Source organism: Belonocnema kinseyi, chromosome 3, assembly GCF_010883055.1.
Source record: "Belonocnema kinseyi isolate 2016_QV_RU_SX_M_011 chromosome 3, B_treatae_v1, whole genome shotgun sequence".
Lineage (NCBI taxonomy): Eukaryota > Metazoa > Arthropoda > Insecta > Hymenoptera > Cynipidae > Belonocnema > Belonocnema kinseyi.
The window spans coordinates 95,291,487-95,313,335 of NC_046659.1; the positions used below are offsets into that span (position 1 = coordinate 95,291,487).

Consider the following 21,849-nt stretch of genomic DNA (forward strand, 5'->3'; position numbering starts at 1 on the left):
ATTTGCATTATTTTGCAACAATAATATATAAGGAATGTTGATATTGAAATAATTTTTATTGACTTTCAATCACAAGAATATATTTGAAAGTGATATATTGCCCTTTATTTGAGAATCAAATTAATTTTTGGTATATGAATTATCAGAAAAAATAGTTCGAAGCAAGTGGGTTTGTACCTACATAGCTTAAAATGATTTCAATCGATTAATTAATTTTAATTGAATGATTTATTACTAATAAATTATAGTTAATTAATTTTTAATTAATTTGTTGCTGTGTAGGTACAAACCCACTTGCTTCAAACTATTTTTTCTGATCATTTATATTCCGAAAATTAGTTTTATAGAGAAATAAAGAGCAATATATCACTTTTAAATACTTTCTTCAAATTCAAAGCCAATAGAAATGATTTTAATGTCAAGACTAATGATATAGTATTGTGGAAACGCATTGCAAACATTCCCATTAATGTATATCACACATTATATGGTCGAATAGTCCAGAAATTTACTGTGAGTCAAGGAAATTGTGAACACAGTAAACCCCAGGACTAAATTTTATTCTTCAATGAGATGAAAATACGGCAGTACGTTTATCTGACAAGAGATAACATTTATCTGACGAAAGATAAAATTTATCTGACGTAAATAGTTGTTTGGCATATGTGATTTGTCAAGCGGCTGCGTCTATGTTCACAGAAAAATTTTCTTTCATAAATTTAAAAATCGTGGCGTTCTTCATTTTTTAAATTACTCACCTACACTTACTGAAAACATAGTCAGCACTTTGGTTAGTTTATACTAAATAGTGTTCATTTACAATTTTCAAAGCCTTCATCAGGGTCGAAAGAAAACTAAAAGTTTGCTCAATAAAAGTAAAGGACTGAACCTGGCTAAGCGGAGTGGAGGACATACGGCCATACCTACGATTTTCCAGATAATGCAAAGATCCAGATAAAAGAGAAGATGGTTTGGCTTCTCGTCGGGTAGGATATGCACGCGAAGTTGAATTCATAAATTGTTCTTTAGGTTGGATACATCTTGATTCGGATCCACGCGCCAAATTATAAAATTGCGCAAATATATAATAAATGAAAGTTGGGATGAATTTGATATTCACAAATAAATGTCAATTTGAAAAAATAAACAAATCTCAGTTGTGGTTAATTAATTTCAAGAGTTCATGTGCAACAGGTTATAATCATATCTTGATCAACAATATTGTGTGACGTGTTTTGAGGTAGTCCTTCGCAAGCTCGTAAATTTTATAAGGTTATATCTGCACGTATTGGAGAAAAGCTAACAAATTTTAAGAATATAAGGTTTTGTTTGGATTTTGTCAACTAAAATTGGCATTTTAATCAAAAAATCGTAAAGTATTAAGAAAATGTGACCAATTTTAAGAATTTAAGGTTATGTATGGGGTTTCAATACTAAAAGTAATATATTTTCAAGAAAATCGTCAAGTGAAATCTAACAATTTTGTTAAATATAAGGTTAGGTTTCGCTGTTCTCAACGGAAATATATATAAATATATATTTCATTTTCATTGAATGAATATATTTAACGAAACATGCAAAAAGTTATGGCGATAGTTTGTACCGATCGAGAGAAAAAAATGAATTACGAGACCAATGCTAAAAAAGTTAAATAACAATAATGACTGTAAAAATGAAAATTTTGCAAGAATGTTTTAGGGCCATTTTATTTATGTAAGACTCTAGATTATCACGCATTCCCGAGGAAAAATCGCAACCCATAAAAAAAGTGGCCTACTTGACAAATTTTGACACAATGTTTTATGAATACCAACATTTTCTACTTGTTGACACACAATTTGTCTACTGTCGTGACAGTCTAAGTAAAAAAAAGACATGGTAATATGCTTTTCAGATTTTGAAAAGTTATTTTAATTTTAAATAAATTAAATTTTGTCGAAGAATATATAGTTTTTGTTAGCCACTTTTAATAAGAGAGAAATTTTCATGTTGATAGATTATCACTGGCAAAATAATCATATTACCGTGAAATAAATTATAAATTATATTAAATCATGTAAGTTATATTACCGTTATTGGCAAAGTAATCAATCTTTTAAGGTTTCGTCATTTGGGTAATTCAAGTTTTAATGTCAATAATTACTCAATAGGAATAATTGGGTAAATTGCGAAAATCTCTCTGGTGTGAACTTCGAGCCTAATAATTTACGTAGTTGAATAATTTAAATCCTTCGAGTCGCATGCACTGGCATTTGCAATCGATCCACTGTAACTTTGTCCTGAAGTCTGACTTTTCAGAGATTTTATCGACCTGTGTGTTATAAATAAATTATTTTTTCTAAATTTGTAGTTCATATTCAGGGATTCCCAGTAATCGTACAAATCGCGAAATTTGTAGCCCTAAAAAAGAAGACTTATTGTAAGTAAATCATGCTCATGCAATTTTTTGTTTCTTTTGAATCATTCATGCATCATGACATGCTTCAGTATGAAAGTTCACAAACAAATAAAATAATAATTTTTCAACAGCTTTAGATACATTGTTGCTTAACAAAATCTGCTAGAACCATGTCGAAAATTTTAATTCATATAAATAAAACCTAAAAAGAATTGACAGCTACAAAAATTAAAAAAATATATTTGTATTATTTCCCTAACTCTTTTTAAATAATTACACATTTATTTATAAAAGCATTATTATTTCTAACATATGGAGAATTTTAAATAAATTTGTAATACTTTGCAATAGATTATCACTAGTTTATTAAATACATAATATTTGAGTATTATTATGTTTACTATAGCGTAAAGAGGGCTTTCTGAGTTGATTTGTTAATAAATTGAAATATGGAGCACATTTTCAGATTCAATAGAGATTAAATTAGAAAATGGGATGGTTATTGTGAGACACAAACTTACAAACTCATTGTATAATTTAATGATCACAAGCTAAACTTTATTAGGCTAGCTTTTGACTTACTTTGAGTCTTAATTGTCGTATTGCTTACAGTCTATTGTGGTTTCAGAAGCGATGAAACTTGTACTATCCAAGCCAAAAGCCAGATAGAACCAGACTCTCGTGTCAATTTAATTAGTGCACTACCTCTTTTGCCGATGATCTATGTATAAATATTTAGGTATGCAGTAGTACCTCGCGTAGTGGGTCCTTCTTTTGTTTGCTGTCTTGATGAACATGGTTGCTTACTTAAAGTGCCTATTTTATTCATTACCGTAAAACCTTACTGCAGTTTGCAATTTTTCAGTAGCCGTGCCAATTTGTTCTACTTTTTCGTTTGAAAACATTTATCAGACCATAAAATTTCTTCTCAGAAAAATGTTTTTCACATGAACTAATTTTGACATCATTTTTACTCAAAGTTATACTTTTCCTCCCTGCTGTAGTTAAAAACACTTAATTACAATATAACTCAATTAATTGGTGACATGAATTTTATTTTTCTACAGAAAAGTTTTTCTATTTTAAGACCAATTTTTTTTAAATTGTACATCACCGCCACCAAGCTGAACTCCTTATTGTTCACCGCCTATTCCGAAAGAAAAATTATAGGCCTCGGACTCACGCCACTATTGACTTTATTTTACGCTTTTCTTAACAATGCTACTATTATGCTTCAATTAAAAAAATAATAACACTAATGCTACTATTTCCTCTAATTTTAACAGATTTCTGTTTTTTCAAATCATTTTACAGGGATTCAAAGCTTTTACAGTATTTTAAAAGATTCCGAGGGATTGCTGAGAATTAAAAATAATTTAAGAGATTTAAAAAAATGTCTAAGAATTTCTAGTCAACTCGAGGGAGTAAATAAAGTGACTCTTGGGGAACACGCGAGGTATTATAGAAGATGTTCAAATGTACGATACACTCTAATAAATTTATCAAAGGATCATGTTTTGTAAATTCCAAAACCTCCTTAATATCGAAAGGAAATAGGAGAAAATAGTGGTTAAGATGATCATGGACCATTGCCGCTTAAAGAAGCACAAATGTTTTGAAAGAACTTTAAAAAGATGTTGAAAATTAAAATATATTGATCGGGATTTCATAGGATTTCAAATATTATAGTGAATTTCAATGAATTTCTAGACAACTTTAATGATTGAATGGAATGGAATAACATTTCAAGGGACTTAAAGGGATTTCTACAATTTTTATGGCATTGTATGGGGTCTCAGATGATTGCAAAGATTTAAACGTTTTGAAAGGAATTTTTAAATATATTAAAGATATCGAGAAATTATACATGATTTCAAAAAATTGCACAAGGTTTAAGGAATTTTTATTGTATTTAAGAATTTTTTAGATATTACATGGATTTTTACAATATTTGAGGCATTTGAAGATGATCATTTCAATTACAAAATTATGAAGCCCACATTTTTTTAAAACTTGAAGTTAGCGATGAACTTTTCATTCATAAAAGCTTTATGTTTTCAAAAATCGTCGACATATAGTGTTCAGAATTCCTTCCTGATAAACTTGAAAGTCATCGTCGGAATCCTGCAATGCTCTAAGCTTCTGAATTAAAATTTTCAATTTATTTTTCCAAAATAATATTCAAGTTAAACAAAAATTAGAGTTTCAAACAAATTTTCTTGCCGAATCTTAAAATTGATCAAATGCTGAAGAGTTTCTAATAAAGTATTTTGTAAAATTCACATGAAATATTTGAAAAGTATCGTCATTTTGTAATTTTGAACTTTTAATATGAGAATTCTAAAAATTCGAAATGTTTTCAGTTTTTGTATATACCCATCCCTAAATATAAAGTTCTCCGATCGGGCCAAAAATTGCACCAACTATTAAGTGGTACTTTTCTCACAAAAAAATTGATTTATTGCGACAAATATTTCTTAAAGTGGAGGAAATAGCATTTTTGGGCCTTTTTCCTGATGTGTCAAACAAAATCTCACACCAAATTTTTTCGATACATTTATTTACCATTTTTAGAAGGTCCAAACAATTAAAATTTCTCCATATTTAAAAAAAACATAAAAAATAAATTTGACTTTTTTCAAATTTCGAAACTTTCTATATTTTTGAAAGCCCCATCACATGCATCTTTCGATTATTCAAAGACTGAAAATAATGCCATTCTGAAAATTGGGGCCCTATAGGAAAAATCTCAGCTTACTTTCTAAACTATTTGCAAACAAATAAAAAGTGTCGAAGTTTGAAGTCATATTTATTTTTAATTTTAAAAAATGCTAAAATTTTAATTTTTTTTAAAAAACTTTTCTAACGTAAAAAATGGTAAAAATAGCTATTGAAAACATCTACCCATCAAAAGTCTAAAAGTTCTATCACCTCCACTTCAATTAATATTTTTCAAAATAAATTAATTCTGTGTGTGAAAAGTACTAACCAATACCACTCAATTTTTGGCCCGATCAGCACTTAACGTCGATGATTTCAAAATATAATGTGTTTAAAGTTGATAATTTATACCATTTTTATTTTCCAATTTTAAGGTATCTGATGATGGTGATGATTTTTTAACATTGAACTTTGATGTTTTTATAATTTATAATACAAATTTTCTACATTTTCAAATTTAAAAGTCAATTTAAATAGAGAAATAAATAATCTCTATAGATCACAAAGCAACCAACCAAATTGTAGAATTTTACAGAGATTTCAGAGGTTTTTGACAGATTTCGAGAATTTTTAATATATTTCAGTATAATTTAGAGGATTTACAAATTTTCTTAGGCCTTCATCAGATGTTGTTATTAGGATGTTAATCATATTTTAAAGATTTCAAGGGATTAAAACGGTTTCAAAAAATTAAAAGAGATCTACGGGATTTACAGGCGTTTTTAGAGGATCTCGACACGAATGGATTTTGCGTGATTTCATAAGACCTGTATGTTGTTTGTTAGATTTAAAAAATAGTTAACCTCTTGATTTAATATTTACAGATGTGCATGATACTATCTTGCTACTATTTTTCAAAATGTATGCTATTATTGACACTATTTTGAATTCCTCAAATGAATCCGAGGCCTAAAGCTAGCCTGGTGCTTAGAAAATTGGTAAAAACACAAATTTTGCAATACAGAATTGTAGCAATATATAATAGACGCATATGTAATTAAAAAATATAGATATTTCTTCTTTCTAACGTTTTTCCAATATACTCCTTTTTCAACCTCTTTATTTTAAAATCTTCCAAAACATAAATGAACTGTGAAGATATAATCTTTTTTACCTGAAAACTGTTTTATTAACAGGAAAAATCATTGGAAAAAGTCCCACTCAACTAATCACAAAGTATTAATAGTTTTTTAGTAATAGTATTAACATTTAACAAATCTTTATTTTCTAATAGCTTCATTTCTTCGTGGTTTATTGAAAAAAGTACAATGAGTTTTTACCGTTTTTGGTATTTAGAGATATAAGAGGAAAATGAATTAGTTTGATGAAAGAAGAGGTGAAAAATACGATTTTCGTTAAATTACGGCAGGTAACATTTCATTATTTTAGTTTGTTTGTTAAGTATTTGGTGTTTGAAGGAAAAAACTAAAAACTGCATTTATGAAGAACAATAAATAAATATCCAATATTAATTACAGGGTAGAATGGACGAATTTTTCTGTTCTTTTCGCAAAAAGAAACATCAATATTATTTGAGTAAATCGAATATCCATTTATCTAGGTGATGAAATTCAAAAACACAATAGAACCAATTAAAAACTTGAAATTTTGAATATACAACTCTGGATTGATTAAACTTTCCACGAAACTTGGTAATTGCGGAACTAAATCTCGCTTTAACGAAGCCTGGAGTAATTTGAGAAGCCTCATTTGAGCGTCATAAACCTACTACTTCATCTAGAACTAAATTCGTAACGTAAATTATCTGCTTCATCTGGATGAATTGATGCATTGAAGTACAACATTTAGAAGTTGATTAAAAATGACATTTACGTGTTAAAAATATTTATGAAATTCAATATATTTAAATGTACAACTCATATCAATTTGTTCATACGTGTGATTTACGTCCGAAGTGTATTAGTTATAAATATCCATAATGATCACTTAAATTGTAGGCTCTCAACTTGTAACGAAAGTCCAGGCTCGATTTCTGGTGCCGGCATTTTTGGTCATTTTTTCATCCCAATTTTTTTGTATTGCAAGTAACTATTAAATTCATTCAAATCAACCCAGAATATTAATATTTAAACGTTATTTTACCTTTATCACTTTTATTTATATTTTTATTTTTATTTAAGGTACAAATAAAATATATAAAAGTGATATAATAAGAATAAAATGAATTTTCAAAAATAAAGAAATTGCAAGAAATAAAATGATATAAAAACAGAATATAAATAAGTTTTCTATTATTATTATTAATTATATTGTTATGTAAATATTTTTAAGTCAGAGTAAAGAGCAATGTTTTTTCTTCTTTAAAAACAGCATATGGAATCAAATTTTTTAAAGAATATAGCGGCATTGACTTATTCTCGAAATATTCGCTTCAGAAGTGATAAAACTTATAAAACACAGTTTTCCATATGGAAAATATAGTGAACAAAATTTTCCCCAAGTTTGATCCAAATTGGTTAACGTTAAGAAGTGTCACAAAAGTCTTGAAAATCCCACAAGATTAACATAGGGAAATTTCGGTTTTTGGGAAAATGAGGTTCACGTTTCTGGGTTTAAACCTAACTTACAGGAGAATAGCATCATTTACTGATGAGTTTTCAATGGATAATGTCCACTAAACAATTTTAAATTTTGACGCCCTGTATTCCCATTATGGAGCGTCAAAGATGCACTAAATAATTGAATTTGACAATTTTGCCAAAAATTGTCACATATGAACTCCATTTTCAGGTTTCTTGTTCGAACAATCTCAATTTGTTTACATTTTTTTCTAGTAACTCAATGAAAGGTACTCTTTGAAGTTAAATCTGTTGGTCAATCTCAGAAAGACTGATCTTTGTTTAAAGCATTCAACTCTACGGGATTGATCTGATTGTCCGATTTAACTAAAAAAAGTACCTTTTAATGTCTGAGTGAAAAGCTTGTATCGTGCCAGTTATGTAACGAAATTGTAAATTTCAGTTTTTTGTAGGATTCTTAGGAGTGCATAAGTGGGAAGAATTAACATTCAAACTTGTTCACCAGCAATTATTATACCTTTGTTTGAAGGGATTTTTTTTCAGGAACTTCTCAAAATGGAAAGTAGAGGGTTGAAGGGGGAGGGGTGGGTCGGCATGCCCTCTACTGGAAAGTCAATTTTTTGGATCACTATTGTAAGTTGCCATTGGAAGACAAAACAAAAAAGGGCATAACAAAAGACGCTTTGGGCTACATATTGCTGATAATTTTTTAAACATTTTGAGCAAAATTTTGTTGACGGTCTTCTAGTTTAGAACAATAGTTAGATACAAAAATTAGAAATACTTTTTCGGAAATCAAATATATATATATATATATATATATATATTTCTTGGCTTTTTAAAAAGAATTTTCAACCAATTTTGTTATAATTAAAGGAAAGGACATGACTCAAAGGATCTCAATTTTGTTGGAGATCGATTGCTACGTGCATCGTATAATTCCGAGGAAGATCTCATAAATGTATTCGTGCTCTCATCGTCATAGGAATTTGCAACTTGCTTTGAAGGAGACACGGTTAGGTTTCGCGACTTCCGTCAACTTTCCGTCAACGGTACCTAAGGTAGCTCGTTGCGTGCTACCTGCCGAGAATATCTAACGAGATTTCTAGCTTGTCTCCACAAGAACACGAGCCTGGCTTTGCAAAAGAGATGAAACGATCTCTAAGTTCTAGGAAACTTTGTGGTCGTTTCCGAATTTTCAACTCGTTGCCACTGAAACCTGAATATCTTTTCATAATTTCTATGTCGACTTGTTATTATTCAGTCATTGAAATTGAAAGTGTGCCAAATAACTAGTCAAGTTTATTGGAAGGAAATTATTATCAACAATTTCTGAACTGCAATATTTTCTCTTAGGAAACATAGCTTTTCTTGATTAAACACTCTCAAAAAATTTATTGTAAAAGTTATAGTAATAAAAAATTGAAGTAAGTTAACAATAATGATTAGTTTCAAACTTGTTCTAATAGAATTTTCGTTTTTCTTTGATAGTTAAATTTTTATTTAATTATCAGAAAGTGACTGATACTATTTGATTGTAAATATTATTCACTTTTCTTTTTACTAAAACATTCATTACGATTTCTTTTATTTATTCAGACATCACAGCAAGATTTTTGTGATAATCAGCATAGAATAACAGTAGGTATATGTAATTCTGCTTGTTAAAAAAAATGTTTACATTAAAAATCAAGTTAATTCGAAATCTTAGAGTAGAGTTAAGGGAAAGGAAGGAACCCAAGTGCGAAGTCACATACGGCCCAACATTGGCTCATAGTCGGCGAAAATATTGCCGAAGCTCGGCTGCTATTATCGCGCCAATGACGGAATGATAACTATGGCCTGCACTTGGCAGCCAAGGTTTGGCTGCCATTGTCGGCCCAACACTGGGTACCAGTATTGGAACGAACCTGGCTGCCATCGTCGCGCCATTGCCGGATTGATAACTATGGCCTTGACTTGGCAGCCAGGGCTTGGCTGCCATTGTCGGCTCAACACTGGCTATGGTCTAAGCATATGACAAAGAACATATTTAAAAAATAAATATTGATTGAATAAATATATTTCATTTTGAATATTATATCAAAAATAAAATTTCTAACGCTACGGGGTATCGAATCTACATCTATATACCTAAATCTATAGCCTAGCAGTCGGACGTGCTAACCACTCCGCTAAACCGATAAGTTGAAATTCTGTGAAAAAGTCATCCTCGAAAGCTGCAGTTCAGAAAAGTTAAAGAACCAAATTTTAAGCTATCTTTTTCTAATTATTTATTATTATGCGACGAAATGTTAAAAGGAATATCAATACAATCATTTTTAAATAAATAATTCTAATCGATTACAATTTTTCTTCGCGTAATATTTCATTTTTTTCCGTTGAAGCCTGCTTTACAACTTTTTGCAATGACAGGAAATGTAGTTTTTCATGAACATTAAAAATTTTTAATGACAGAACTTAACAAATTTCATCGTGAACTTTGAAAATTTTTCAATAAATTTTTTTTTTATCTTTTGTGTAAGATTTATTTATTAGGTGCTAAAACAGAGACTTGGCAAAACAAAGTGCCGCTTCTGGGTCAAGCATCGGTGGAGAATCGGAAAATATAAATAGCCAATATAGGCTGCCAGCACTGGCTCAACATTGGGCCGATTTAAATAAAACATGGTTTGCCGTGGTAAAAGTGACACTTGGCCCAGTAATGTGCCGTCACTGGCCCAGACTTTGGCTGATCCTCGTGAAACATGGTTCCCCGTAATAAAAGTGAGACTTGGCGCAATAAAGTGCTGATACTGGGCCAAGCATCGGCGGAGGATCAGCAAATATAAAAAGCCAATATAGCCTGCCAGTACTGGCTCAAAATTGGGCCGATTTAAATTAAACATGGTTTGCTATGATAAAAGTGACACTTGGCCCAGTAATGTGCCGTCACTGGGCCAGACTTTGGTGGATTCTCGTGAAACATGGTTCCCTGTACTAAAAGTGATACTTGGCGCAATAAAGTGCCGATACTGGGCCAAGCATCGGAGGAGGATCAGCAAATATAGATAGCCAATATAGGCTGCTAGCACTGGCTCAACACTGGGCCGAGTAAAATGCCGATATTGGCCCAATAACTTTAGCCGACCTTTGGCTACCAAAATTGGACCAATACTGGGCCGGGTATTCAGCTCCGGCCATTCGCACTTGGGAAATTATCAAAGCAAAAATATGAGCATAGTTAACAAAATTAGTTCAAAATTATAATATGAGATTAAATTTTAGACTCGTCATGTTAACTGTACTCCTATTTTTGCCTTATAACTTCCTTTCGTTCTTTCCCTTTTATTACAAGTGAAAATTTTTTTAAATATGAAGAAATAACTAATACTTACGCCTATGTCTTAGGCACAAAAGCATAGTCTGTATAACAATGAACATCTGGCGGCAAAAAAATCCCTTCAAACATTTTTTAAACATATGAAAAAGTTGAAAATTTCCTTTTTTAAATTGCTTCTTATTTGTGCATCCTAATGTTCTACAAAAATTGAAGTGTGGGCAAATTGCTGCAAAAAAATGGAAGATTACAGATCTTATAGTTAAGGAATAATATAGATGTCATAACTTATTTGTTATTAAAAAATGTGACTACAAGAATTTTAGTTTTCCTAAAATAAATAAGTTCCTGTGCATCACAATTAAAAGTTGTTACACAAGAAGTTGAAGCAGCCTCAATTTCTTAAAAATAAACTACAAAATATAATGCCCTAGCTCTAATAGACTTGCAGTTATTATCCTTAATTTATTAGCAATTAGCATAATCAATGATCAGCAATTTTAAAGAAACTGAATTTTTCAACTTTCCTTGCCTATTTAAAAATTTTGTAAAGGCTTTTCGTTATTGCAAAATGTTAATCATGTCAGGCCTCTTATTAAGTTTAAAAATCAAGAGTTAATGCCAATCATTGACCACTTGCGTGTTACTTCAAAAAAACTATACTTAACAGTCCTTCCCAAAAATAAAAAATTGAATTTCTTCATTTTGGTTTCAAAATGATCGTGAGATATCACACTTATGCGAACAAAAAAAACTGGAAGGTCCAAGACCTTTTGTATCTTATACTTTTGGCATTGGCTAGTAGGGCCGAGTAAAAATGCTCAAATTACTTTTGATGGTTTGGGCTGAGGAAAGAAAAATGTTGTGTTAACATCCGAATGGAGTAAAAAAAATTGAAATCGGTTAACATCTTGTATTCTCTTTTTCCATTTAAAAACTCAAATGATTGAAAATTCAAAAAATTTCACTATTGTTTCGGAAAATATGGAAAAATTTTAATATATATATATACAGCTTTTTCTAGTGAACACCAATAAAAAATTGTAAATAAAAAAATTTTTAACCCTACTTATAATTATTTGAAAATGGGAAAAAAACTTGTTTTTTGAGATTAAGTTCTATGTCTCCATTTTGGAAAAATTTGAATATGTTGAACCTGAACTTTCTTTTCCTTGAATTAAAAAAAAACTGCCAAGGGAATCACTAGAGAGCTGTATTATGAACAATAATTTTTGAAACTATAGGAAAATTATTTTAAGTTTTCAAAAATGTTTAGCTTTCAATTGAAAAAAAGAGAATAGAAGATATTAAGCGATTACAAAATTATTTTTTTTACTTTTTTGGCATTTTAATTCAGAAATTTTGTTTCTCGCCTCAAAATATTCGAAAAATTTGAGCATTTCCACTCCCCTGTACTGTCTAGTATTACCGAATTTTTTGTAAAAATGACCGGTCAAGTATGGCGCTAGAGCGATTATTACACAATTTTCCGTCGATAAATATTGTTAATATAGACTTTCTTCCTATTTAACAGTAAATTTCAAGAGAAAAAATATATTTGAAGAATACGACAAGGGAACACAATTTAAAAAATGTTAATATTACTATAATTGGCTTTTTACTTGTAGAGCTTAAATAACGAATTCCCATTGAAATTTAACAGGTTCTGCCAATATATAATAGTTGAAAAAACAAGTAATTATAAAAGTTACCTAAATTATTTGTGTATACATATCTAATTTCTTCTCTAAAACTTACAAAATAAGAAAAGTGATAACTTTTTACACTAAATCATAAGAACTTCTAGAATTAATTATTTTTATCTGTATTCCTAATAACATATTTAAATACTAGACTACTTTTGAAGAAAAATAAAATAATTTACACGTAACTTTGCAACCCTGAGTCTAATATAAATAAAATTTTAGAATAATCTGCAAAATAATTGAAAAATAAATACAAAAGATACTATTTATTCACAATTATAATATATTGCACTATAACATGTACATTTATTAGAATTTGTTATTAACCTTCGCCAAATGTGACTTTAGTTTCCAGTGATACACTTCATGCAGATAAATATATTAATGCTTTTATAGTGTTTTTTTAAATTCCAGAATTGAGGTAAAGAAGGATGCAATTAATTATAAAAAAGTATCGAACGAATGTTAAAAGTCATACATGGAAAAAATGTATAGTTTAAGGGAAAACTCACTGAAAAATCATATCAACAAAGCTTAAGTATATTGGAAAAAAGTCGGTTTTGTTTTTTTAGACATAGCCAACTAAATGTCCGATTCTCGGATTTTCATGTCCTAGAATTAGCTACGTAACTTTAATATTAATTTCATTTCAAAGAGTTTATTGAGAGCATTTTGTGTAGTTAAGTCTGATATTTGAATATTTTCAATTAATCACGTAGGGATATTGCAAACTGCATTGATTAGAAGCGCACAAAAACGCAGAATAAACGTGAAATCCGCGTTGATCCAACGGCTACGTTACTTTGGGGAGGGATGCGAGGCGTAAAAAATAGCCACAATTAGTTAGGCTGTTTATGGACGGCCCCTTATTTGAATTACATATGACTTTTTAATCTCTGTAAAAGCTACTCCTATTTAATTAATGTTAAATTCAGGCTTCCTACATTTCCATTTTAGTTACATAATATATTTGTTTTAACTATTTAAAAATTCGATTCATCAACAATAATATTCAAAATAAATTATGATGCTTTTTTTCAGCTATACATTTTTTGCCGTGTATGTATGTACTTATCTTATATTTCATAAAAAATTACTATAAAGTTTTTCAGAATCTTTAAATGTCAATGTAAAAGCCGCTTTCTTTTATATGTACCTCATTTATTTACACAGGTTTTTTATCTGTATCGTAAATTAAAGATACATGAATACAGTTTATGATAAGTTTGAATATAAATTACAAAGAAATAATTTATGAATTTCGATTTAACCATAAAATGCAATGTTTAATCATATTTTTTATCACGCACTTGGTTTCATACCGAAGCGTGAAAAACGCATTCTAAATTGCAAGACCTTGAAGCGATTCGTGAAATTTCCCCGTGACAGTGTTTTCGGTGCAAACGAAGCCAATTTGGCTCCGAATTTTAGTGCTTGATGCTTGTGCTTGACTTGGAAACTGCGTGCGGCGTGCTCAGAAGGCGTCAGAATTGCAAAGGTTGCGTTCCAATTCGTCAAAGTGCATACTACCCTTAATTATCCTACTCGCAGAAACTGACAGGAATTGTATGGCGCAGCTACTCGCCCAAGTATGTGCACCATTTATCAGAAAGGTCTAAATTGTGTATCTAATCTATATCAGTCGGAAATAGCATTACTGGATTCCTACTGCACCGAGAGAAATGTTCTGTTGCTTCGGTGAAAATTTTAACCAGATGGGAGCTAGAGCAGAGCTGCTTCATTAATTTTAAGAAAACTAATTATTTTAGTAATTTATGCGGCTACGTGATAAAATGAACCGTGTATTTTATTTCAACCCGAATTAAATTTTATAATTTAGTGTAAAGTACCAATTAAAGCTGAACGAGTACCATTTGTCGTTTCAGAATTTGATTCATGTAAATTTAGAAAATCATTTTCGGAAATCGACATCAGGTACCCACATGAGAATCCTTTTTTACCTAAATTGTATCCTTTTTCTTCGAGGATGAAGCATTTCTCTTGCGGATTTTTTTCTTAAATAGTTCTTACCGCAAATTTTACTCTCCTCAATTAGATAATACAAACTTAGTGATTTTAGTTAAGAAAATTGGTTTGAAATTCTAGCGATCCGCAGAATGACAAGTACGAATAATAAAGTGATATTAATTTATAATCCGAATTTAAAATCCATACTGCAAAGTTACTCACTTTTCAATTTATTTTATTTACTCTTTTTCCCCCAGTAACTGACTTATTTTTAATTTTATATGCGCTTTTATCTTACCACTAAAATATGTCACTGGATTTAAAACAATTTCCATTCTCCTCTACTTTCTTAGAAATAGATGTGGGGTTTTAATTTATTATTATCAGAGGTTTTAGAATTTCTTACATCAGAGCTTTCTTAATACGAACTTCGAAGTCGTTTAAATTTTATTATCCTTATAGGAGTAGCAAATGCAGTTTTTAAATAATACTTTAATCAATTTTTTTTTACACATTATCAGATAATCTCTTCAATTTCCGGATTGTGTCTGAAACCTAAACACCATATTATCCTAATTTTTCGTATCATTAAAAATAATGAACAATAAGGTGAGGATTTATTCAAGAATAAGAAAAATTGTATTGATTTGATGTGAAAAGTTTTTCTGTAACTTTTATAGAAAATGCTATTAAATTTCAAAACTTTCTGAATCATTTACAGAAATTTCTGAAATATGGATTTATTAAAGTGATGCTCAGACTCTTGTGTAATTCGAAAGAAATCTAAATAAAGTATAACATATTCTATTTAACTTTCCTGTCGTTGTAATAATTTATTAAAAAATGGTAGTTTTACACATAAAATTAAATAATTGCCTCAAATATTAATGTGTTAAACACATTTCCGTTTCTTTTCTCAATAATTCCTTACAATTGTGATAAGTTCGTATTGTTGGTCGATTTTATAAATTAAGATGATTAGTAATTTTAAGCTTGATTACATGTCGAAAACATTATTAAAAGTGTGTATGTGATTAAATCAAGCAAAAATTTATCCGGATTCAAGTAAATTTTACATAAATTTAAGAAAACGTTTGTATAATTAAATACTAAAATTGATACGAATGGATGATTGCCTCCCTAACTACAACATTAAAAATTTCTAAAAAATATTCACACTGTTATTTTTTAAGTACTTGATATTTACAGATATCACCTATATTGATCCGAAACAGATAAAAATTAGGAGTAAAGCTCAATATTTTTGAGTTGAGGATTTAAAAAATCACTTCAAAGTCTGTCCCACAAGTTTTTTGTCTGGTCACGTTGCAGTACTATTTTAGGATAAAACTCGTAAATAATTATCTAAAATATTAATAATGTGGGCTCGAATTTGTTATTTTATGCCTACGCAGATTATAGTGCAGTTAAAAATCGACTTCTCATTGATGATTTTAAATTACAGTAAATATGTATCTTTATTCCTACATAATATTTTCTATAAAACGAGAGGATATTTTTAAATATTTTTAAATATTTTTAATGATTCATTGATCTCTTATTTTCATATTTTCAAACTCTCTTGGGTTACGCTTAATTAGAAAAAAATATTTTAAGCAGTGTGGAGATTTTTGTTGTTTTCTAAAGTGTTTTTCTCTAAAATGTTCATATTTTTAGCAATCAACCATATCTTAAATTTATATAAATTATTTGCTCAATTTATGTTCATTTCTTATTTTAGGGTCAGAAAAATTTTAGGATGTTTTTTTATTATTTGTAGCTATTTCTTTCCGGCACCATATTTGTATATTTTAGTTTTGTTTTAATATTTAATTTAAGTCAGTAGCTGTCTATGGGTCGTTGCTAAAAAATGGTGAAATTTAGGTCCCGGTCGTTTTACCTGTTTATACTTCATCGATTTTTTCACTTAACAATAGGATTAAGTGCTTTGTTTAAGCAGAGTGAAACTCTTCTATTGTGCGGCTTTTGGGGCTGGTGGTGGTGGGGAACAAACCCGATATAGTACGGCTGCGGATGTAAATGCTTTTGTTTGTTCGGTGCGGCATAAATTATTGGGACGACTATAGTGGGTCGCCAAATCTAAGAGTTTTACTGCACATCGTTTTTAAGTAAACTTTTAAAGTCTTATTCCCCTTTTTTAGAAATTGGAAATTGGATTTTTTAAAATAAAATATGGATATAATGCAAAATAGAGTGAGATTTTTCTTTTAGTACTTTCAAGAGTTTTCATTCACTCTAAATATATTTAAATAATATCGATATTTGATGTTCCACTGGTTAACTGCTATATATATTTTACGGGTTATGTGTTCCGCTATTTATATTCATATTTCAGCTCGAGTCGTCTCGCACAGCTTGTCAAAGCTGGTCAAAATTTGAGTAAAATTGATCGAAGAACAGATCATTTATTGAAAGTTATCAATAATAATCTTCCTAAAATGTGTTTTTAAATTTGCATTAATTTTTTTTCTAAATAAAAGTACATATTCCGCTTCTAATGATTTAAAATATTTATTAATTATTTTAGTTTAGTTTATTATAATATTACACTTTCTAAAGATCTAAAAAAATTTTTGAAGGCATTTTTAGAAAGTAAAAAATGTTTAAAATTACACAAATCTGCTTGTATTGACAAAAAACGCAGATAAATATAATTTTCATTTGAAAATTTACATACACTAAAAATATGAATCTTAATCTCTGGAAATAGTATTTTATTTCTATTTCAGGTGTGAAATATAAAAAAAAACTTTAGCTGTTTTTTTAAAGTCACATTTAAAAAAAGCCATAGTCAAAATTTCACAACTTTTTGGCAACGACCTCTATATGAAAAGTAAAATCTTTCAATTTGGTTTTACTCTAAAATATGATTTTAATTAAAAATTGAGTAACTTTGCAGGATAAATGCCGAGAATATTTCGGTTATCGTTGATTAAAAAGGTGATTAGATGAAGTGACTCTCGGGTGCAGGGCAGCTGCGGCTGTAATCCGTAGAGATTAATACGGATCGGGCTGGATAATCGCAGGTAAGATAATATATAGGTCATTTCAAAGATTTTTTTAAAATTTAAGCCAAAATTTCGCACCACCATGTCAGCAATTTAGCTTCAGATTTTTAAAAATAATAGTGGGTGTACAAAAACCCGTCAAACTGAAGTGAAATTGTTGGTTGAAATTTATTATTTCGTCAATTTTACTTCTTTTTTTAAATCTAAATTTATTTATTACAGAGAGTAGTTTGAGGGGGGGGGGGAATATTCACTATACACGTATGTCAAAGAGCTGTCTTCTAGTTCTTAAGTTTAATGATCTCACTTTTGTATATAATTATAAGGTACATTATACTAAACAAAAATTGTATGGAAATTATTTTAGTGAAGTCTATGTTTTGCTTTGACATAAATATTCAGAAGGTTCTGAAATTTACTTTTTATAAAATTTACCATTTTCACATGGAGCTAATTGCTGTAGTCCAAACTTTATATGTGAATATTATATGAAAATTCATACGTTCAACCTTGCACAAAAAAAGCCTCGGAGATTTTTAGAGACAGGTACAATTTCCGTGGTACAGTGTATTTTTGAAACGAACTCTATTTGAACGAATTTCATGATTCATTAAAAAAATATTGCATTCATATAATAATATTATATAGAGAAATTTTGTATTTCGTAAAAATAAAACTTTTTGTTCTCAATTTTTTTTGCTAAATTTATTATTTTCAAACAAATTTACCAAAAATAAAAATTACGGTGATTTGCCATTCCTTTTTTCAAAAAAGAAACTATAATTTGAAAAGTATGTGTTCACAGAAAAATATTGCACAAAAGAAATGTAGATTTTAATAAATTACACATTTATTCTGTACATTTTTTTCATTTAGTCAATATTTCATGAGTGACAGTTTTTGCAATTTAGTTTTTCTAATTTACGATATACGATGATTTCTCTATTTATTATCTTAAAAAATTACAACTAGTTTTAATTCGAAATTTTCCTCTACAATTTTAAGGCATTAAGTTTGTTTTCCAAAAAGAATCAGGAAAAATTAACGGGATTCTAATTTTTTGTCTTTTTTCGAAAAATAACGACTTCATCAAAAATCATTGTGATATCAAAAAGGTGTACTTTTACGAAATACCATTTCTGATCAAAATTAAAACAAACTTCTCATTAAGAAGCAAAATTTCTTTCTCCGATCGATCCAAATAGTCAACTTAAATATGAACATTAGTTCAATTTTTTCTTCGGTCTTATGATCAAGTTTGAAATAAGAAGACAAGAAAATCCGAGTCAATAATTTAATCAAAATTTAAAAAATTCTTCTACACCTTGCGGAGTTTCGACCTAATCTGTCGGTTATCCTCAGGCAATACCTTATATACGAGTTTTGTACATAAAAAAATTGTAGTTCGATGAATAAAAGTGAGACGGCTTGAAATAATTTCCGAAACACATAGTTTTTTAATTGGGAAAAACCTCAAAAGAAAAAAAAAAGAACAGAGGCTCCTAATAATTAAGGTTACATTTTAAAACACTTGAGCGAACCAACGATAGTCACACGACGGAGAAGCAGGTAATCTGCTTAAATTTTGCTTCTTAATGAGAAGTTTGTTTTAATTTTGATCAGAAATGGTATTTCGTAAAAATACACCTTTTTGGTATCACAATGATTTTTGATGAAGTCATTATTTTTCGAAAAAAGACAATAAATTAGAATCCCGTTAATTTTTCCTGATCTTTTTGGGAAAACAAACTTAATGCCTTAAAATTGTAGAGGAAAATTTCGAAGTAAAACTAGTTGTAATTTTTTAAGATAATAATCGTAAATCTTAAAAAAAATAAATCTTAAAAATAATCGTATATCTTAAATTAGAAAAACTAATTTGCAAAAACTGTCACTCTTGAAATACTGACTAAATGAAAAAAATGTACAGAACAAATGTGTAATTTATTAAAATTTACATTTCTTTTATGCAATATTTTTCTGTGAACACATACTTTTCAAATTATAGTTTCTTTTTTGAAAAAAGGAATGGCAAATCACCGTAATTTTTATTTTTGGTAAATTTGTTCGAAAATAATAAATTTAGCAAAAATTTTTGAGAACAAAAAGTTTGTCCGTCGTGTGACTATCGTTGGTTCGCTCAAGTGTTTTAAAATGTAACCTTAATTATTGGGAGCCTCTTTTCTTTTTTTTTTTGAGGTTTTTCCCATTAAAAAAATTATGTGTTTCGGAAATTATTTCAAGCCGTCTCACTTTTATTCATCGAACTACAATTTTTTTATGTGCAAAAATCGCGTATAAGGTATTGCCTGAGGATGACTGACAGATTAGTTTGAAACGTCGCGAGGTGTAAAGAATTTTTATATTTTGATTAAATTATTGACTGGGATTTTCTTGTCTTTTTATTTCAAACTTGATCCTAAGACCGAAGAAAAAATTGAACTAATGTTCATATTTAAGTTATACCATTTCTGTATAAAATATTGATATAAAAGCAATACTTTTCAAAATAAATCATGAGGACCGTGAAAGTAAAGGTCGTTTCAAAAATGCACTGTACCTCATAAATTAAAATGCACAAAAGAGCCTCTGAAGATTTTTTTGTACAACGTTGAATATATGAATATGTGCACAATATTCCCATATGGGTTATTCACAATGCAGAGCGTACTTTCGAAAAAAGTAATCTAGAAAAATATTCTTATTAAAATAAATAAATATATGATTATAGTTTGTATAGACAAAACGTTACTTTTTTATTATCTTAAATAAAAATTGTTTTTCACAAGAAGTGTATTTGGTAATTATTTGTTATTTTTTAAAATCTATTTCATTAATTTGAAAAATGTACAGATAAATTAATTTTTTATCATTTTTAGGATTTTATTTAATAGCTCTTTAGAGATAAAAAATAAAATCTAAATACGCTAATGGTGAAGAATTATTTTTGTTCATCATATTGTATTACTTGTTTATTTATTCTCTAAAAGTTTTCCCAAAGTTTTCGAGCAAAATTAATGGAAAAATCCTTTGGCAAATCATTTTCTGCCGCTCTGATTCAAATTTTTATCTTTTTCAGTAACTTTAGTTAAGAAATATAAAAGTTATTGTGAGTTACGTGGATGAATACTAATAAAAAAAACGCAGGGTTTTTTTCAGGAATTTTTTTTATCTGCGAAAAAAGTTCTTAATGTTTACACTTAAAAGTTAGAGGATGGGGGGTGAGATATTTTTTCTTTAATGTGTGGCATGTGTGGACATCTGTTAAAGCGTTTTTTTTGTACATAATATTTTTTTACTCTGGCTAAAAATAATGTAACATACAGTTCACTATACAACAAGATGACCATTAGTTTTAATAATATAATTAATGAACACTAAAGTACCCTGTTTGTGGAGAATAACGCATATAATGTTTGGACTATAGCAATTAAATCGATCTGGAAGTGGTAAATTTGATCAAAAGTAGCTTTTTTGAAATCGATGAAAATAATAATTGGCAGCTCTTTTAATTTTTGTGAAACTTAGTGAATTTAAATCAAAATTTGAGGATGGTTTTTTTTAGTTTTTGGCATATATGGTACGATTTTGACTCCTTTATCCACCATTCAATAATCGTTTTCGGTATTTCTCCTGAACATGATAGAATACTCAATTATTGATCATTATAATATATAGTTAGTAAACTTACCATTAAAATCAGTTTGTTGAGTAAATAATAGGTGAAACTATAATTTTTTCACAAAAAACCATAAAAGTTAAAAATTTTGAAATCTCTCATATTCCGTGAGGTTGGAGACTATTTTATTACTTTACTATTTACAAAAAAATTTTTAAATTTGAACAATAAAAACCAACATAACCTTTAACCTGAAACAATTACGAGACAGTCGGAGAGCTGCCAATTTTGACAGCAAAGTTTTTCTCAAATTTCTAATTATTCTAATTATACGTATACTGTTGGTTATCTACTGTTGGAAAATGTTATTTCAAATGAAGCGTCCTCTAATAGCAATTAAACCACAAACTTTGATTCTAATATGTAAAAATGCCTAAAAAATGCTTCTTTTAGGTACAGTCTGTCAAGTTAAAGCGTGGGTGGCTTTACTCGCAGTCGGTAAGGTGTATCGACATGATTTTGGTGTCAAAATATTAAGAAGAGCTCCCT

At 29.0% G+C, this 21,849-nt stretch overlaps 1 protein-coding gene across 1 annotated transcript in view; it reads right to left on the bottom strand.

The window, feature by feature from the left end:
* The window catches only part of LOC117169071 (lachesin-like), a 388,598-nt gene that overhangs the window by 107,312 nt on the left and 259,437 nt on the right, over positions 1-21,849 (bottom strand). The window lies entirely within an intron of this gene.